Source organism: Mytilus galloprovincialis, chromosome 5 (genome assembly GCF_965363235.1).
Source record: "Mytilus galloprovincialis chromosome 5, xbMytGall1.hap1.1, whole genome shotgun sequence".
In the NCBI taxonomy this organism is placed as follows: Eukaryota; Metazoa; Mollusca; class Bivalvia; order Mytilida; family Mytilidae; genus Mytilus; species Mytilus galloprovincialis.
The window spans coordinates 73,539,970-73,562,009 of record NC_134842.1 but is presented as its reverse complement, the minus strand read 5'-3'; the positions used below and the strand labels follow the sequence as shown (position 1 = coordinate 73,562,009).

Sequence of the window (22,040 nt, the reverse complement as noted above, 5' to 3'; positions counted from 1 at the left end):
GAAGGCAACTTATCTTAACAGTTCTGTATTATCTACAATGCAACATATCAAAGATGTCTGTATTCTCTACAAATCAACATATCTAAACATGACTGTATTCTCTACAGGGCAACGTGCATCAACAGTGTTGTATCTACAAGGCAACATATCAAAGATGTCTGTATTATATACACGGCACCATGTGTAAACAGTACTGTATTCTATACAAGGTAACATGTATAAACAGATCTGTTTTCTCTACAAAGTAACATATATAAACAGTTCTTCATTCTTTACAATGCAACCTATCTAAACAATTCTGTATTTTCTACAAGGCAACACGTATACGTTGAAACAATTCTGTATTATCTACATTGCAACTTATCTAAACAGTTCTGTATTCTCTACAAAAGGCAACATGTATAAACAGAACTGTATTTTATACAAGCCAAGATGTATCAACAGGACTGTATTATCTACAAGGCAACACATATAAACAGATATATAGTATCTACAAGGTATTCTAGACAGTTTTATATTCTCTATAAGGCAACATGTTTAAGCTGCTCTATATTCTCTACAAGGTAACATTTATAAACTGTCCTGTTTTCTCTAAAAGGCATAACATATGAACATTTGTATATCATCTACAACGGAACATGTATCAGCAGTGCTGTATTCTCTATAAAGCAACATTTAAATCACAGGCATAGATTACCTTAGCCGTATTTGGCACAACTTTTGGGAATTTTGGAATCTCATTGCTCTTCAACTTTGTACTTGTTTGGCTTTATAAATAATTTGATTATGCGTCACTGATGAGTCTGGCGTACTTAATTATAATCCTGGTACCTTTGATAACTATTGACACCACTGGGTCGATGCCACTGATGGTGAACGTTTCGTCCCCGAGGGTATCACCAACCCAGTAGTCAACATTTCGGTGCTGAGATGAATATCAATAATGTGATCATTTTTAAAAAATTTCCGTTTGCAAAACTTTGACTTTTTTGAAAAACTAAGGATTTTCTTATCCCAGGCATAGATTCCCTTAGCCGTATTTCGCAAAACATTTGGGAATTTTGGATTCTCATTGCTCTTCAACTTTATTCTTGTTTTTTTTTTTCTTTATAAATATTTTGATATGAGCGTCACTGATGAGTCTTTATGTAGACGAAACGCGCGTCTGGCGTACTAAATTATAACCCTGGTACCTTTGATAAATAATTATAAACAGTTCTACATTCTCTAAAAGGGAACATGTATCAACAGTTTGGTATTCTCCTCAAGGCAACCTGTCTATAAACAATTCTATATTCTCTAAAAGGCAACAGTGTTAAACAGTACTGTATTATCTTCAGTGCAACATGTATGAACAGTTCTGTATTCTATAAAAAGCAACATACCTAAAAAATGTTCAATACTATCTACAAGGCAAAATGTATGCACAGTACTGTTTTCTTTACAAGGCATCACATAGGAATAATTCCATATTCTCTAAAAGGGAACATGTATCAACAGTTTTGTATTCTCTACAAGGAAAAGTGTCTTAACAGTTCCATATTTTTTAGAAAACAACATTTCTTAACTGTACTGTATTCTCTACAAGGCAAAATACATAAACAATTCTGTATTATCTACAAGGCATCATTTCTGAACTGTACTGTATTATCTACAAGACAACACATATTTATTGCTTTAGTATACACATTAATATACACATTTGATATTTGACTTTTCTTCCCATTTTCACTATTTCCAAATGAACTTATCATTTATACCAGGATTAAAATGATGTTCGACAGAAGCGCGTTTCGTCAAAAACAAACCCAACAGTGGCGCTTGAGTCAAAAATGAGCTTGAAGAAAATTGCACAACCAAAATTTCGAAAAGTTTTACAGAAGAATAGACTGGCCAGAGTAGCTACATGTAGCGGTTTGTAAAGAGTGGTAAATCATACTTTGTTAAAAACAACAGATTGTATTGAAGTTACATCATCAAGATATTTTTTATTGACAACACATATGCTATACTCGAGGGACATGTAACTTGATAGACACTCGACATTCCAAATAGATAACAACTGTGCTCCTCTTCCTGACGACTTCTTCATTGAGTCATACGAAGCAGACCAAAACAAATTGAGAAAAAAATAGCATTTTCATTAACATCGTGTTCCACTATATATATGATGTCCTCCATCTTCATAATTCAGAGTGGTGACTTTGTCGGACGTTTCTTACTCATCTAACTACCACAAATAAATCAACATCACACCTTGATTTCCGCAGATAATGAGAAAAATGGTAAGTTGAGAACAAAACGGAACGTCAAAAGAGTTATATTTCACATAATGAATTTTAATTTACATATATCAACATTTCCCAATGGATGGATGGCATAATATGAAGTATGTGTATCTCCAAATTAAACCGATATCCCTGAGCTTGCATTTCCAATTATGTTTAATTGTTACGTTGAAGTCATCCCTCTGAAAGTTTTACGAACTCCATTACTTGTTGGTTGGCTGTCATGGATTATCTGTGTCACAAATTAACACGGATTATTTCATATTGTCATAACACATTACCGCCACCTACTGAGACTTATCGCTGACTTTTTGATTCCATGAACACTACGACATTACCACGCGTAAAACAGGACGAGTTGTAGATTCTTATTTGTCGTTTGATATTTTTTGCCATAGCGATGTCAGTTTGTTTCCGTCTAATAATTGTGAACAGATGTGTATTTCTATGGATGGATATTTCTATGGACATTCTATATACCAATGCAATTTACATATGCCTGCCTACTGCCTGACCAGTCGTTGTACTCACGTGAAGCAGAATTCATAAAACATCTTCTTCAAGACAAACCGAAAAACACAATCTGACTGAGTTCTATAGTTTAATTTTTAGATTTGTTGTTGATGTTCTCTCACTTTACAATCCACATTTAAATCTGGTTATCCCAGTTAGTTTGAGATGATGGAGACAGACATTTGTATTATTTTTAAATCATTAATATTGCCGTATTGTTGCATGTCATTTATTGTATTAAATATCTGTTTAATTAGGTTTATTTTCATTAAAGAGCTCAAATTTCAAACTGTTTAAAAAAGTCCAATCGACATTTCGTTAAGGTATACTGTCCCGGATATTGGTTTTATCTAATTTCGAATTTTTATCAAACTTAATACACATCATTTTTCTTTTCTATATTTGAGTATTATGTAATAAAGTGACTGTTATTCAAATCATATTGTAGGACTTTTACGACAAAGCTGACAACTTAATTGGTTGGTGCGTTGTTTGAAATTTTGAACTTTTTTTTACATGCTTGTGGTGGAATTCTTTTGTAAGTTTTGTTTGCTATCTTGAATGGAATTCAATGACAAGTATTTGAGTAACCGGCGTTAAGTATAGAAATAACAAGATGTGGTGCGATTGCAAGAGACAAACCATAAATGACAAATGTAAGACAAAACTTAAACGAGAAAACTAACGGACAGATTTACGTACAAAGCAATCAATGAAAAACAAATGAGATGTACAGCAACAGATCACAACTGAATTTAAGGTGCCTGACATTAGATAGGCACATACAAAATGTGGTGGGGTTAAACATGGTTTTGGACGTCCAGCCTTCTCCTAACCTGGACAGTGGTGTTATAACACAACCTTTGAACAAACTATAAACATAAGTTGCAAAGGTCTTTCTTCATCAGATCTATATCAAACAGAAAAACCAGGGGAAAAAATCCAGACCGAACGTGGCAGGGTATTTTAATATTTGATCAAATATATTTACATTAACATTTTGTGTTCTACTCTTTAAAAATGTTTTTTTTCTATCGTAAAGTGTTTTAATTCATCTTTATACTTTGTATGAAATTGATCTAAACAATATTAGATCTATAAATTCGCGTTAGCACTTTCTTTGTTCTTCACAAGGAAATGATTGTACAAACTCAGAAATATGACAAATGTTTTCCGTTAATTTGTTGCAGATTTAGATGATGAACTTTCCGTTACAGGTGTTCTTCAGAGTTGTGTAATTTTGTTACTTTTTATTATATAAATGTGGTGTACTATGGTAGTAGATGAGTATATACTTTAAACACTTACACCTCAGGCTATCAAATGTAAAAAGAGTATTAAGATAAATTAAAATTTAAAACAAGACAATGTTTTATATTCCTTATTATAGCAAGTATTGATATAGTTGTTGTTTGATTCTTGTATGTTTTTTTTTTAATTATTTATTTGCATGAGAGCCTACTTACCTAAGGCATGAAACTAAAACAAAGAAAAAGAATATCATCAATTTTGTAGGAGCGTATAGTCATGCGATTCTAGTTATGACACTGTATAATTAAAAGACATACCAAACATACTCACGGTAAATATTACGGACGTACTTCTGCTCATCGGCCTGAGTTTAGTGTAACTTGTATTCATATGAGAAATAATGATTAAAACTTGTAACAAATAATTGACATTGTCTAACGGATAAATGATACTTAAAGAAACTAACTATTTACAATTATTCGTCTAATCTGGGACGAGTTCAGACAAACCAACATATTAAGGATTAAGGTAATTTCCTACGATTTGTTATCGTGATCGGCAAAAATTATTTAAAAGCGCCAGAGACATAAACAACTCATCCAAAACATCAGTATAATTAGTACTATACTCGCAATTTTCAGGTTTGAAACTCTATAAAGGATGGTCAAAGAGCAGTAGTTTCGAACTATAGGTATCGAATTATTTTCAATCTATTTGCGTTTGAAGATTCATATTTTCATTGACGTCCAAATAACAGATTGAAAGCCATTTAAAATGGATTGTATGCCAACATTACAATGACTTCCACAACAAATCGAGAAAAAAAAATTGACTGATTTAAAAAACAAATCTGGTTTGCTTTCCTTTTTCTAATTTTGTGGCACGGAAAAAAATGAATATATATTGCTCAACAATGATAGATGATATTCTGCATTTGCGGTCTGTTGATGATAAGCAACATCAAGGAAACCACATGACGATAAAGATATCAGATGCTGCCTCTCAGAATAATTTTAGATTATCACATGCATAATCAATTATGCAGTCTTTCAAAAAATGGGCGTAGTACTATACCAACTATGTACGAATATGATCAAATGTTAATTTTTTAGAATAAGTTTTACCTTTAATAGTTCTTCTATAGCTCTTTTTAATCTGTTATCGTTTTCCAAATTCCTATCATCTGCTTCAAAAATATCGATTGGTGTCAAATTATTCTGAAATGAAATCACAACACTAATATATGGTATATATGTGTGCACATATTTCACAACTCTGGTTGTAAATAACAAGATTAGTTTCAGTTAGTTTGTTGCAATGTTAATTACACTGTAGGTATCATTTAGTCTATTGAAGATTATAGCTCTTCATCTTTTATATAAGCTTTGGATTTCAAATATTTTGGCCAGGCGCATCACTGAAGAGACATATATTATCGAAATGCGCAGCTGGTGCATGAAATTTGGTACCGTTTATTTTATTACTACCACTGCCTCTGCTGGTGGACTATTAGTCCCCGAGGGTATCACCAGTCCAGTAGCCAGTACTTCGGTATTATCATGAAAATACGGATTTTTTGTGTTATTAAAATTTGCTGTTACAAAATGATAGAAATTATTATAAATTAAGGAATGCATCTCCCTCATTCAAAGCTCTAATTCCTTCCACGGATTTGGCTATACTTTTTTGGACCTTTTGGATTATAGCTCTTCATCTTTTATATAAGCTTTGGATTTCAAATATTTTGGCCACGAGCATCACTGAAGAGACATATATTGTCGAAATGCGCATCTGGTGCAAGAAAATTGGTACTGTTTATTTCATTAGTCGTTGCATAGGAGAACAACGAAATCACATCTGCATGCGATGTTTGCAAGCGATTGTTATATCCGAACAAATGATACAAAGACAGTGTCAAAGTACCAACAGATACTTACCAAAACGTCTGCATTTGGTAAGATACACACAAAACATATTCACTGACAATGTGTTAGATACAGCTTTAAATGATCGAAAAACTACATGTTACCAATTTTAATGCCATATTAGAGTTTCTACCCAAATCTCATGGTCCAATGAACATAGAAAATGATAGTGCGAGTGGGGCATCCGTCTTCTGGGGACACATTATTGTTTTCTATTTGTTATGACATTTCTGTCGCGGAAAAGTGATATTTTTTTCAATAATTTTAATTGAATCGAGTTAAACATTCAAAATGTTTTTCTTTTGAATAGCAATACTTTTTTTTTTACAGATGATCAGAATATAATTATATACCCTCCCCATCCTATTCCGTTGTGAAGTAAGTTGATGTTATTAAGAATATAAGAATATTTTATTATTTGATCATTTGATAGAGTAAAAGGTAAAAATAAATGTAAAAACAGAACTGAAACGAAGGGGGCACGAAATCTTGATGCATGTACATGTTACACTTAAACGAATATCAATACATGTAGGACACAGTATGATTCCTATTCAGTGTTTATTGTCCTGAACATGGATGAAATATTTGCCACTGGACGTAAAGCAACAATCAATCAATCAACTTATTCAGTTGAATCAATAAGATTTTCGAAATCTTACACATGAGAATGTAAAATATGGTTTTATTTTAAAGTGTTATGGAAGTTTTACATTAATTCATTTCACATTTATAATAATATCTCTGTATCTCTCTCGGTGAATTAACAACACTTTATATTATTTGTTTCTACAATTAAATGCGGGCAATGATGATTTTGTTTTCACCTATCATAGATTTAATTTCCAAAAAAAAAATCCCAAATCGGCAACAAAAACCTATCAGACGAATATACTTTGAAGTTAATTGAAGTTTGCATTTTTATCAAGGAAAAGGTCATTGTTTTGTGCGTTAGAGCATATTTCACTGAAACATGGTATCGTTCGGGTTGATTCTTCGAAACAATAACCTATCATTCTAAAAGAAAATTACTCCATATAGGTCAAAAATATAGGTATATAACTGTGTGGAAAATCCCAATTGAAGAGAAAGAATTAGAAACAAGCCTTTGACAAATCAGTTGGATCTCGTATCCGTTACCTATAAGTAATGTATACGTGTCCAAAAGCATATGGCCAATTGACAATAAATCTGAAGATGCAAACCCGTATGAAACTTTTGACTTCTCTATGTACCAACATCCAATCATATTTGTATGGACTTTGCTAATTGTTGAAAGCCATACAGTGACCTGTAGTTGTGAATTTCTGTGACATTTGCTCTCTTGTTAATAGTTGTCTGATTGCCAATCACCCCACATCAGATTGACTAACCTTGACAGGCATTATATCCTCAAAGTTCTTTACCTTATTAAATTATTTGTTTCGAACGTCACTGATGAACCCTTTGTAGACGAAACGAGAGTTTAGAGTATATAATTGTAACCTTGTTTCTATGGTGAGTTTATGTCAAATCACATTGAGATTTCACAGTTAGATGTATGCATTTAACAGTTTTCGTTTCTTCTATTATTCATGGATGTACTATTGGTGTTTATCACCCCTTTGACACTATTGGCTTGATCGTGGTAGTAAGTGTTTTATTGGTAGAGGAAGCCGGAGTGCCAGGGGATAAACTCAAACTTTTTGAATGAAAAATGTCTATCCAAGCTGGTCAATTATGTCACGGTAGAATTAATAACCTCTGATTTGACAGGTACATTTGTAAGTGATACAGTTATTGAACTGTTGGTGTCACAAATCCATCCGCCTTTCATTTTTGATTAAAGTGGTACACTTACATTTCACGTATATAAGATAAACGTATGCATTAACTACTAATTAGAAATAATATAGGTCAACTGGTGAGACACATAGGATATACTGATACGTTCAAATGATACAGGACACACACATCTTTAGTAATAAGTATACAATAAATGTACAAATACGTTTTAAAATATAATTAGCATTTTTAATTGAACATCTTATACTTAGTATCCGGTCTTAATTGTACTTGGTTTTTTGTTTCAAGAAAAGGATTAGCCTATTTCAGAACATTAGAATGAACAAACTTAAATGGTAATTAATTTTCTGATTGTGTTTTCTGCATTTAAGTAATCAATTCAAACAAGTATATAATATCATGACTATAGACAAATTTCAGTTTCGATGATAATATCAAGTGGGGATCGTTCTTCCGTTAAAAGTTGTTATAAAGTCCCATTTGCAGATATAAAACAGGAAAGCAAACAAAAAAGTACCTGATTACTTATTATATACTTTTCCTTTAAAACACCTTTTTCAAGCTGAATGTAACTGAGCAGACGGTATGCGTATCTAATTGTGCAATTTTCTCTTGAAGCATTATGAATAAAGGGAACGTTAAAACTATTTGATGATACGGTAGACATTGTATTAAACGAATGACTGAAACAATGTAACAAATAATGTATACCTTATTTACTCTATCTGGATCTAAATCTCCTCTTTCTAATAACAATTGGACCATCCTGAGGTTTTTATCTCTTACAGCTATGTGTAAAAGAGTGTCACCGTCGGTCTGAAATAAAAAAAAATAATATGTTTGATTTACTTTTATATAGGTAAACAAGAATTTAAAAGTGTCTTACAATGAATGCAGAAAATAAATAAACTCATCATAGATACCAGGACTAAATTTAGTATATGCGCCAGACGCGCGTTTCGTCTACAAAAGACTCATCAGTGACGCTCGAATCCAAAAGAGTATTACATCAATTCAGACTTGTAATGAAAAACAAAATAGTATTTGTATTATGAATATTGCATTTCTCAAAGACTACTATTTCATACATTCCTATGAAACCAAGAAAAAAATAATAATTGACATACATAATGTCATCAAACACAACGCTAAACATTTATAATGAATAATGACCTATATAAATCTATATTTAGAAACTTCTCGGAATAATGGATACAAGTTCGTGTGATTTTCTCTTTTCAGCATAACATTGTTTCGATTGACAGTGATGAAAATGTACGCCCTTTGTTCCTGATATTCCACCTATCTCAATGACAATGAGAAACTTTAAACATGATAAACATGACAAGATCTGCAAATTAGTCGATATGATCAAAAACGCAAGTTGACAAACTATAGGAGATTTGCCACGATATTTCAACTCTTATAATTAAATTTGTTCATATGAAAATTGAAGACCTTTCTGTAATGATTCTGACTTTGGTAGATGTACTATATTTTGCCTGGTGAGCTTTTTTTGATGACCACATCATCTAACACTATTGGTCAATTATGTACAAATTATCCGCCATGATCTATGTCTATTATCTTGTTCACAGACATATTTTGTGTTATATACTCGCAACAAAGACATATTATGCCAACACGTACAAATGATAAACACGATTCACTCACTTAAGTTCAGAAAAGAGTTCTTTTAATAAGATAAAATAGAAATGCTATATAGATATAAGAAGATATGGTATGACTGCCACTAGCATACAATTTACAGAATTAAACCATTAAAGTCCGATCTTCAACACGGAGACTTGACACACACTGAACAGCAAACTCTTAAGGCCCCTAAAAACATTGAATATGTCTGTTTGAATGACTATTGGAAATTGATACCTGTACACGGGAATGATCAATGTAATATAATTTGCTTTTTATTTCTCATTTTAATTTCCATCCGTCAATTAAAACTTTATGATACATGAACCCTATTGCTTAAATGGATGTCTACGAGAAAACCATGCAAAATCAAAAAAAAATTATGAAAGGGGTTGTGGAATTTTCAGCTGATTTTGGGTTCCTAGTAAAGTATTAAGTACATCTAATAGTTCTATGGTTAAAAAATGACAATTTATCTCAAATTATGTGAATACAGGGCAATTCTAGTTTAGTACCAAATTTGCTGGAAAATGTTGTTGAAAATTGACATTTTTGGTGTTTTTTTATTGAATAGTTCAAAGTATTATATGGCAACAAAATTTGTTTGGCCTTAAAATTCAGACTTTCTACTAAAATTAAATGTAATTTGGATCTTATTTCGACTTTTATTTTTGTTTTTATTTTTATTGACATAATTGTGTTTTTTTTAAATTTGAATTCAGCCTGTACTGAAAATGTCCATAAAACCTCAAAAGTCACTCAAATTGAAAAAATATTTTGTTAAACATTATGGTTCATTACAAACTAGTATTCCTTAACAGGATTTTGGTTGCAAATTGATATAAGCTTATTTGAATAAAAGATGAAAAACTGAAAAAATATAGCTAAAATTATCTCCCTTTGTAAAACTCTTCACAATAAAAGGTCGATTTAGTGTCAATAACAGAAGGAGGGAAATCAACAAATGTGCAGAAGGATAGGAAATACTGGTATTTTTTATGAATATGGTGTAGCCAAAAACTTATTTTTATTGAAAGAGTGTAACAAAGACATAGCAAACCATGTGGCAAAGACATTCCCACTGCCACTGGGATAAGTCTGATCCTGATCAGATAGTCTAGACATGACTCATGAGGCTAGACTATCACTATCATGTCTAGGTTTCAGACTCACATTTTAAAAATAGGCATATGCTGCAAACATGGACAGGAGTTGGATTGCAGTAGACAAGAAGACAAAATGAGTTGCTGCCATCCTTTCATGACCCTTCCGAAATCTAGCAACGGAAATTCCAAAGCAAAACTTTCAGTTTCAGTTGGTTCTGGTAAGTTTGTTAATTTTTTTTTGTGGTTAGAAAAAACAATTTGACACCATAAAAAGACCTACTATACAAACATCACATTAAATCATAAATATAGAAAGAAGAGCATAGACCATTTCTCTTTGGGGAAAAAAAGGGGGGGTATTCACATAATTTTCTTGAGGCAAACACTGATTTAATTTTTATTGACATACATTTATAATGATTTAAAATTCTTCTGAAACTAAAAGATTTATGTGTTTGCCTTCTAAATTTTAATAGAAAAACTTTTTTCTCTCTCAGTCTCTCAAGAGATCTATAATAATCATGATAAAATATATATTCTATTACAAAGCCCTCCGGTATCAGGTCTGTTCGCCCTGAGTTTGTTTGCCAAACTGTCAATAGAGTCCATTGACTCTGTTTTTTTTCTCCTAATTTAAAAATAATGGTTGCTTCAACATGTTCAAATCTATATATAAAAAAAAGGAGAAACGAGAAACATGTATAAATTACATAAACATACGAAAACTACTGTACATTTATGTCAACTAAAAAGTATGTGTGTTAACCGCACTACACTTCCCTACCTTTATTTTTATCCCTACCCTAAGGATTTTTGTGACAGGTTTTGATTAAGCACTGTTAAAGTCACAATATAGCTCCCAAAGAGTTGTGAATTTCCTGTCTTTATTCATTCCTTTACCAGTAATACATGTACATGTACATTGTACAATGCAGCTAGATTGATACAATATATGGTTCTCAAACTCTGACAAAAAATTGTTTTACAGACTATGAGCTGGTTTTTTTTCTCTCTAAAAATTGGTTACTGCGAGACTTTTTCTTTACATTTCCTTAGTGCAGGTCATGTATCACAGTTATAAACATGGAAAGAGAACTTGTAAATGTCTTTACTTCTCTCGTTAATAAAATAGAATCTGAATAGAATATGCTTACAAATGTATTCCAAATTAAAGGGCCCAGAAGGGGCAACATTAGATTATAACATTACAGATTACTCAGATAAAAAAAATTCAAAATAACAATACCGAAGAAATGAATTACTTGATGATGTGATTGATATCATAGCATTTATGACATTTACACAAATTAATTATCATATCTACACAACTTTTTTTTTCAATGACAATGAACCAATGCATTATGTTTAGCCAACATAATGTACAATGTACATGTAGATGTAACTCACTGTACTGATCATGCAAATGTACAAATATACAATATTTTATTTCTTATCAACAGGTTAATGTTGAAGATGGAAAAGCACGAAAATAATGTTAAAATGAAAGCAGATATGATAGGAGATCATATAGGTAAATATATGATATAATTGATAAAAAAAATGAATCAAACAAGTCATAACAAGAGACTACTAAATAGACAGCAAATAAGACCTGTTTTGTGGCATTATTTGTGAAATATAATCATATATAGAAATTGGAAATTGACCAAATACATTTATTATTGTAAAAACATGATAAATAATCAATAAATTAGATTAACCCTTCAATTTTAAAAGATCAATCTGGTAAACAAAAAGTAAAAATAACACACAGAACACTCAAATTATTATTTTATGATCAATTAAGGGCCATATCAGTACAATTTACACAACAAAATTACTCATCATGGAATTTTTCTCTTTATAAGAATTAAACCTAGAAAAAAATATGCGTTCTTGTCAGCTTGACAGATCCTCATTTATAGTAAACATGCATTTATGGTAAACCTTAAGACTACATTTGTATTTTTCATTTTTGAAAAAACACTTTTACCATTATTACAGATATTTTCCTAATGCGTGTAGAGTAAAACTTTGGTAGGTTTGCTTGCTCTGTTTGTATAAATATTGATTCAAGCTTTGTATTAAGGTTGATATCTTCAAACAATAAATATAGGCATATTTGAACCTTTATGGAGTACTTTTAAATTTGATTAGACATTATGTCAATTGCAATTGTACAATATACAAACAAACCATGCAAGCTAACCGAAGTCTTAGATTTACATGCCGTAGGAAATTAGCTGTAAAATTAATTATATATTTGTTTTCAATGCTTATTGTTTTACCAATTTCAAATGTTTTGGCTTGTTTTTAAATTGGTCTATATCAGCTATAGGGTCAAAAGGGTCCAAAGTTAAACTTGATTTCATAAAACAATTGAATAATTGGTGTTCTATAATATTATGCAAAATTAAATGGTGTATTGTACTTTTTTGGGTTAAATACTTCTTTTATGTTTAGATTTTTAATATTCGTTTTCAAATTGCAAAAAAGATCACGGGGCAAAAAAACCTTTGTTAGTTTATTAAAATATTATTGAAGTTTTTTTTTCTATGGTAAATGTTATCATGCATTTAGCATGTTTAGATTTATGATTTGGGCTCAGTTTTCAAGTTGATTCATATTGGGGTCCAAACTTAAACTTTGTTTAAATTCATTAAAAATTGCATATATGGGGTTCTTTGATGTGATAAATCTAATCATGTCTTTTAGACTTTTAGATTTTGGATATTGGTACAAGTCCAATTTCAAAGTCATCAGTTCGTTTACCACATTTATTCTGTGTCAGAAACCTACATGTATGATGTGTCTAATAATTCATCACAATCCAAATTCTGAACTGTATCATGTGAATTAAGTTTGAATGCAGTGTCTATATAGTGTTCCCCCCCCCCCCCAACCTGATGATCATGAAGGTGCAATCTATGCATTTGTAATAGAATGTACCCTTGAGCTGTTTTATTCTCATTGTTGAAGGTTGTACAGAGGCATTCCATTCATTTCATTTGAACTTTTGTGGATATTTGTCTCATTTGCAATCAATACTCATCTCCCTATTTTTGTATTGTCATAACTTCATAAATACAAGATGAAATCTGCAAAATTAACTTCATTAAAATTAAGTTTGCTGCAGCTTGGAATAAGAAAAAAATCAAATTTAGGTCCATTTTTAGCTAGTATACTCTATTTCTTATTCTATGTACTGGAATGTCAGAGTTGTGATAATCGAAACACATTTTACACTAAGACCAAGTTAATAAGTAATTTCTTTTTTAGGAAATTTCAATCATTTAATGGATAACGATTGTTTTCTTATTATTTTTTACAGACATTTGGTGATCCAAAAATAACTGGAGTTCATGAAAGAAGACTGATTGCCGAGACACATTTTTGTTGATAAACATGTTTATGATGAAGAAAAACTTAGATAATATTACTGATACTTGAATAAGGCTCTGATCTGTGACGTATTTGATTTTTCCTGTTGATGTTAAAAAATTGCAAGCTCAAATAAAAATAAATTGAAATGGAACTCGTATGCTTTGAAAAAAAGGGAAAAAAAAAACGGCAATGTGAATCTTGCTGAAGTCTTGAAAACCACCAAGTCAACACACAGTTGCAACACAAATGAGAAGAGAGAGATATTTGCTAGGAAATAGAATGTTCTCACTGTCTCACCATCAACAAAGCTTTCTTATCAGCGAATAAGAAGTCTAAAATTACTTCTGTATGAAAAGGTCATCAGTATTGAAGACAATCACGAAGATTACAAATGTACTTGGCCATTTGATAAACATAAAAATATTTTCATTTGTCAGAAATTGTTTCTTAGATTGACTAACTAGTTTTATTGATTGAATTATTAGTAAATTACCTTTCATAGTTCATGTAGTTACATGTATGCAAATTCTTATAAGATAGTATGGAAACAATTTAATACTTCCCTAAATTCCATACCTAATGCAACAATTGTCTTATGCTGCTAAGTCAATTCGAATTAACTTTTATGTATGTTTATAATAATCTTATTCTTGCATGTAAGCACCATTTAGGGTTATTGTATCATCTTCATTGATTGTTAAATATAATACTAATGCTATAAAAAATAATTAACATTTATGATCATTTATACAGATTGAGATATTTAAAAATTTATCAATGCTAATAGAGAATTTATAAATTTAGACATTTTTTAGCAGAATTTTAGAAAGTACTACAACAAAAGCAAACCAATAGTATATGCTCAAATGCACTATTAACTCTCTCACCAGATAACCAAATAGAGATATGTTTATATTTTATTAAATTGATGAAGTGTATGTTAGTTTAAATTAATATGTACATGCAATTTTAAGGTTTTAAAAATCAGCATTTTTATTGGATTATCTCCCTTTGTACAATAGAAATTCAGATTTTATCCACACTGTCTCAGGTACTCATGATCAAAATGACTTATATGGTAACCAGCATTCCAGTAAAAGGTTGCACCGTGTCTTATTTTTTTTTACCTGTCAGACACAACTTCTGAATGTCAATACTTAAGATTTTTCAATTTGATGAACTTGACATTGAATTTCATATCATTTTTCAGTAACCAGAATACAACTTTAGTAATTAGCAAGCTGCAATAACCAAAAATGGGATTACTAGGAAGAAATATATGGATTTTACTCTTTAAAGTAATAGGGACAAGTGTACTATAGGAATTTGGAATAAAAAAAAATACAAAAACAAAATTGTCTTTGGCAGCTCCCCCCCCCCTTTTTTAAGCCTAATGCTTACTATTGTTTGTGACACAAAAATCCATTTCACTTTGAATTTTCTATTTGATTTACCTATATTGCATGTTACAATCTGTATAATTCAAGTATTTATTTGTGAATGCTTGGTTTCATTAATATATGAGACTTTCCTCAATTTATTGCGAAAATACAAAAAAAAGGGGGGGAGGCTATCTAAATGATCAATAAAATCTATAAAATTAATTTGCAACCGAAATCCCTTCAAAAACTTTTGAACCAAAGAAAATGCAAAGCATTTCTGAAATTTAGGGTAAATTAAAGCGACTTTTGGGCTGTATTGTCTGTTTTAGTGTGATTTGATGAAAAGGCCAGATTTTTTATCATTTTATGTGTTTTGCCATACCCTTATTTTCTATATATATCATTATGTTTAATAAAATTATGTGATTTATACTTCATACACATCCTATCTGTGATATTAAAGGATTTAAACACTCAGAAGTATTATATTATTTATTTCTATTTGAGAAATTTATGAAATCTATGCATTTCAGTAAATGCATCTATAAATAAACTCGAAAATACCCTAAATCCCTATCGTTGCCATGGTTACCAGCAGTGTAAGGGCTTCAAACTTGCATGACTTTCATATGATGTCAACCTGAACATGTCAGCAAAGTTTCATCAAAATCAAACAACTTTGCATGGAGCACCATCTGCATGGTTTTCTCATAGATGTCCATTTAATGTAAAAGAGCTTTTGAAGTTTAAGGAGGTATATCGAATTCCTATCCTAAAGATACCAAAGAGGCAACCAAAAACTATAAATCGAATTTAAACTGACATAATCTAAAAAAACAAAGTTTACAAAACATTCAATAGAAACCTAAGACTTAATAACACGGGCCTAATTTAAATGGAATTGATACATCCATGTGCTTTCGAAAAATAATTATGTCTATATACTTCTGCTTTATTTTACCATTTTAATTACATTATTCATTTTCACGTTTTTGATTAATTGTAAGTACATGTACTAAGAAATTATTTGTACAGCTATTATAAACATCATTTTGAGATGAAAATTGTTGCCTCGGCGATCTAATAAACATAACATTAGACACAAGAAAAGTAGAAAACACAAAGACATACTTTATTCCTCATACTTTATACCTTATTCTTTTGATTGGGATCTATATTTGATGTTTTGAGTAACAGTTTGACCATTTCGAGTTCTTCACCTCTAGCAGCTATGTGTAAGACAGTGTCCCAATCCTGAAATAAACAGTAGAAATACTGACAGTTCTTATCAATTTTCTGATAAAAAAATATAATGGTATTTCAGGAACATTCAATATAAATTAAATAAATGCAATAGATAGTAAACACAGTTTTGAAATATATAGGTTTGGTGTATACGTTACAGTTGGGTGCAGACTAAGCATTACATTAAAGCAGACATGGCAGAGTCGAACGTGAACAGAATTATTAGTAAATTATATAGTCATTTTTAAATGCATTTTATTCTTATATGATATGTCTGTTTGAATGACTAATGCAAATTGATGCTTATACCAATGATCATACATAAAAGGATGTATAGATAAATACATAGGGAATGATCAATGTAATATAATTTGCTTTTATTTCTCGTTTTAATTTTCATCCGTCAATTAAAACTTTATGATACATGAACCCTATTGGTTAATGTAAAAGAGCTTTTGAAGTTTAAGAAAAAATATCGAATTGTTATCCTAAAGATCCCAAAGAGGCAACCAAAAACTATAAATCAAAATTAAACTGACATAATCTAAAAAATCAATGTTTACAAAACAATCAATAGAAACCTAAGACATAACAACACGGGCCTAAAAGACTTAACAACACGGGCCTAATTCAAATGTAAGTATTACATTCATTTGCTTTCGAAAAATAATGATGTCTATATATTTTTGCTTTATTTTACCTTTTTAATTACAATATTCATTTTCACTTGTTTAATTAATTGTAAGTACATGTACTAAGAAATTATTGGTACAGCTATTAAAAACATCATTTTGAGATGTACATTGTTGCCTCGGCGATCTAATAAACATAACATTTGACACAAGAAAAGTAGAAAACACAAAGACATACTTTATTCCTCATACTTTATACCTTATTCTTTTGATTGGGATCTATATTTGATGTTTTGAGTAACAGTTTGACCATTTCGAGTTCTCTACGTCTAGCAGCTATGTGTAAGACAGTGTCCCCATCCTGAAATAAACAGTAGAAATACTGACAGTTCTTATCAATTTCCTGATAAAAAAATATAATTGTATTTCAGGAACATTCAATATAAATTAAATAAATGCAATAGATAGTAAACACAGTTTTGAAATATATAGATTTGGTGCATACGTTACAGTTGGGTGCAGACTAATCATTACAATAAAGCAGACTTGGCAGAGTCGAACGTGAAAAGTATTATTAGTAAATTATATAGCCATTTTTAAATGCATTTTATTATTATATGATATGTCTGTTTGAATGACTAATGCAAATTGATGCTTATACCAATGATCATACATAATAGGATGTATAGATAAATACATAGGGAATGATCAATGTAATATAATTTGCTTTTATTTCTCGTTTTAATTTTCATCCGTCAATTAAAACTTAATGAAACGTGAACCTATTGGTTAATGTAAAAGAGCTTTTGAAGTTTAAGAAAGAATATCGAATTGTTATCACAAAGATACCAAAGAGGCAACCACAAACTATAAATCGAAATTAAACTGACATCAACTAAAAAAACAACGTTAACAAAACATTCAATAGAAACTTAAGACTTAACAACACAGGCCAAATTCAAAAGTAAGTATTACATTCATTTGCCTTCGAAAAATAATGATGTCTATATACTTTTGCTTTGTTTTACCTTTTCAATTACAATATTCATATTCACTTGTTTAATTAATTGTAAGTACATGTACTAAGAAATTATTGGTACCGCTATTATAAATATCATTTTGAGATGAAAATTGCTGCTTCGACGATCTAATAAACATAACATTTGACACAAGGAAAGTAGAAAACACAAAGACATACTTTATTCCTCATACTTTATACCTTATTCTTTTGATTGGGATCTATTTTTGATGTTTTGAGTAACAGTTTGACCATTTCGAATTCTCCACCTCTAGCAGCTATGTGTAAAACAGTGTCCCCGTCCTGAAATAAACAGTCAAATACTGACAGTTCTTATCAATATTCTGATAAAAAATATAATTGTATTTCAGGAACATTCTATATAAATGAAATAAATGCAATAGATAGTAAACACAGTTTTGAAATATATAGATTTGGTGTATACGTTACAGTTGGGTGCAGACTAAGCATTACATTAAAGAAGACATGGCAGAGTCGAACGTGAACAGAATTATTAGTAAATTATATAGCCATTTTTAAGCGTATTTAATTATTATATGATAATAAATGTCGATTTATACTCGAGCTTTGAAAAACCATATCCTAAAACGAAATTTAGAAAACTAAGAGATACCAAAAAGACCAAAAGTAAAGCCAAACACTAAAAAAGATTCAGAGCAAGTCAAAGGCAAATACAGATATGATTCATGGATTTACTTTTGATGTTTATCACCCCTTCAACACTATTGGCTATATTGTAATGGTTAGTTTTTATTGGTAGAGGAAGCCGGAGTGCCAGGGAATAAACTAAAACTTTTTGAATGAAAACTGTCCATTCAAGCTAGTCAATTATGCCACGATAAAATTAATAACCCATGCGTTGACAGGTAAGTGATATAGTTAATGGACTTTTGAGATCACAAAAAAAGCCATCGATGCCTCCTTTCACTTTTGAATATAGTGTCAAACTTACATTTAACGTTTGTTTACAAGATAAACATATGCATAAATTACTAATTAGAAAACTATATAGGTCAACTGGTGAGAAAAATAGGATATAATGGTACGTTCAAATGATACTCCTTATAAGAATTGGGCGAATAACATTGCAATGTAATGTATTTCATTACAATTATTTGGACAAAACCATGCATTAAATAACAATCATAAGTACATTCATTTATCAGAGAAATGCATTATATTACAATGACTTTTACAAAGTAATGCATTGAATTACACATTACATTTGTAAATTAAGTGTAAAGAAAAATCAAACATTTTGAAAAACAACATGAAGTCACAAAACATTCTAGCATATACAGGTACTGTCCCATGTACTGATTTCAGTATGCATATAAAATGTCTATTTAAAACGGCTATCTCATTATTAATTATTTTCACCTAATTTTAACTTTATATAAATATATACTTTTATAAATTATCTTTTTAATTTATTTTAGTTTCAATTAAAATATTTCTTGAGAATTTTCTTTCTAATTATATAATAAACCTATAGTTTCAGCCCAGTCACACTAGACGAGAATCGAACCACGGGCAAACACATGATTATATGTTACTATGTTACGAAATGAAATATAAAATCTCTTTGTAACCTTGGATCCGGTCGGAGTTCGACCCTACTACTTCCGCACTCGAGTCGAGCACTTCGACCACGAGACCACCAACAAGTACTATAATGACATACAAGGTACGAATACAATACTGCATTATATGATAATAACGACATTTGATAGTTTATACACTCCAATTAAGACAAAGAGTTATCAAACTTCAGTTGTAACATTAATGCAGCTCCAAAATCATATTGCTTGATTGTTTGTTTATTTGGTCAGTAAGTATTGTTACGCCAGTGTCTCTGTAATATAGACATATTCTTTTATTGATATAACTGTAAATGTCGTGAAAGAACATATGTGCATCCGCATGGCCTTCAAACATTTATGTATGAAATCAAAATTTGTGAACATGCAATATTGAGCAAATGCGTATGAACAGTTTATATATTGTTAAAGATAAATCTAGCAACTGATTCAGAACACGAATCTCTTCTTTCTTCTACATACAATGCAAGTTTAGAAGATTTTTCTTGTTGATGTATGTTGATGTATGTTGAAAAAGGTTGAGATAAAAATAACAATAACTTGAAAATGCACTGATAAGGAAATTGAATGAAATATAATACATTCCGAAATTATTGCGATGTTTTGATTACAGCTGATTTCCTAATACAGAATGTAGAACAAAACTTTGGTTAGCTTGCTTGCTTTGTTTGTATAATGTAAAGTCATTAGGCTAACACCCAATTAAATTCAAATAAGATATATACAGGTTAAACTATGCCTATATAAATTGTTTAAAGATGGCAATCTAATTTACAAAGCTTGTATAAACAATTATACAAACAAAGCAAACAAGCCAACAACAGTTTTACTTTGCAAGCATTAGGAAATCAGCTGTCATGCAAAAAATGCGACAGGGTTATAATTGCATTAATTTAAACTCGCATTTTTTAATTTGAATTTAGATTTTATTCAATATCGCAAAAGTCTAAATTGTATTTAAGTCTAAAATGATAAAATCGCAATAATGAATGCATGCGATAATTTCTGAATTTCTATTAACAAAGAAAAAAAAAATGTATTAAAAACCAATTGTGCAAAGAAGGTCTTTCCACCGCAAAATGCAAATATTTTGATCGAAAAATATTTACTTCCCGTTTAAAATGTAAATTCTGGTTTAAATCAAAACAGTTTAATGTACGTTGTTTTTCTATTAAACAAATATGGTTTCTTTATACTTTTGATAAAAAAGAGAGAATAGTAGGTACTTCTAGTTTACAAAGTTTTACATTTGGTTTTATGTAAACCTTACTTTACACTGATTTTGAAAATGTAACGTTCTTGTTACTTAAAAATAATGCAAAAATAACAACATCTGGGTTACAAAAGGTTACTTCCGGTTAATATTTTTCAAAGTCAAAGTCTACTGGCCAATGTAAAATAAACTATGACTTTATCATTTACCAATGATAATATACATCAAAGATTAAAATGTAGAACGTCAAATTTAATTTTTAACTTGACTTCAATTTCAAGGTCATAAAGCAAGGACCTAAATCAAAAGACCTGATGTGTCTACTGTGTATGAATTATGTGTTATGATAACACACAGCTAAATAAAAATGGGAGACAACTCCAATTAAATGTCAACGTACCCTTTCAACCAACATTGTATATCTAACGACATATCGAAACTTACAACTGAGTAAAAATAATTTGTCGCTATCTTTTATGGTTTCTTATGATAAGTGATAATAAGCCAAAATTGAAAAAAGACACATGATGACCTATACATTTGACCTTATATTTATTTTTGTAAAACGAGGACCTCAAATAAAAGACCCTTCCTCTCATGGTTTACCTGCTACAACTGCATATCACTGATATCAAATGTATATGTGGAAATGACTCACAGATGGAGTGTACTGATATGTTCCGGCACAATTCGTTAGAACGATATAACGAGCAATTTGGTAAAATAAATGTGTCGTAATCTTTTACGGTTGCAAAGGAGAAGTCCGCACAAAACAATCATTGTTTGGGAATGTAAGTCTGAAAAGGTAAAGTGTTCGGTTAACAAAATGGTTAAACGGTGTCATTTTCAAAAGCGTTTAACTGTTCGATATCATATATCAAATTTTAACTTTTAAAACAACAATACTGCGCAAAAAAAACCAATTAGGCCAATGAAAATATAATTAAAAACCATCTGTTCAGAGAACCATCGAACGTCTTTCCACCCAGCTCTACATATTTTGGTAGAACGATATGTACTTCT

The 22,040-nt window shown here is 30.4% G+C and overlaps 1 long non-coding RNA gene across 1 annotated transcript; it reads left to right on the top strand.

Moving 5' to 3' along the window:
• The first annotated feature begins 10,311 nt into the window (after nucleotides 1–10,311).
• Nucleotides 10,312–16,007, top strand: LOC143076381 (uncharacterized). The gene is made up of 3 exons (XR_012978632.1): nucleotides 10,312–10,739; nucleotides 11,982–12,052; nucleotides 13,853–16,007. It is a non-coding gene; the product is annotated as an uncharacterized LOC143076381 (long non-coding RNA).
• Nucleotides 16,008–22,040: the final 6,033 nt, after the last annotated feature.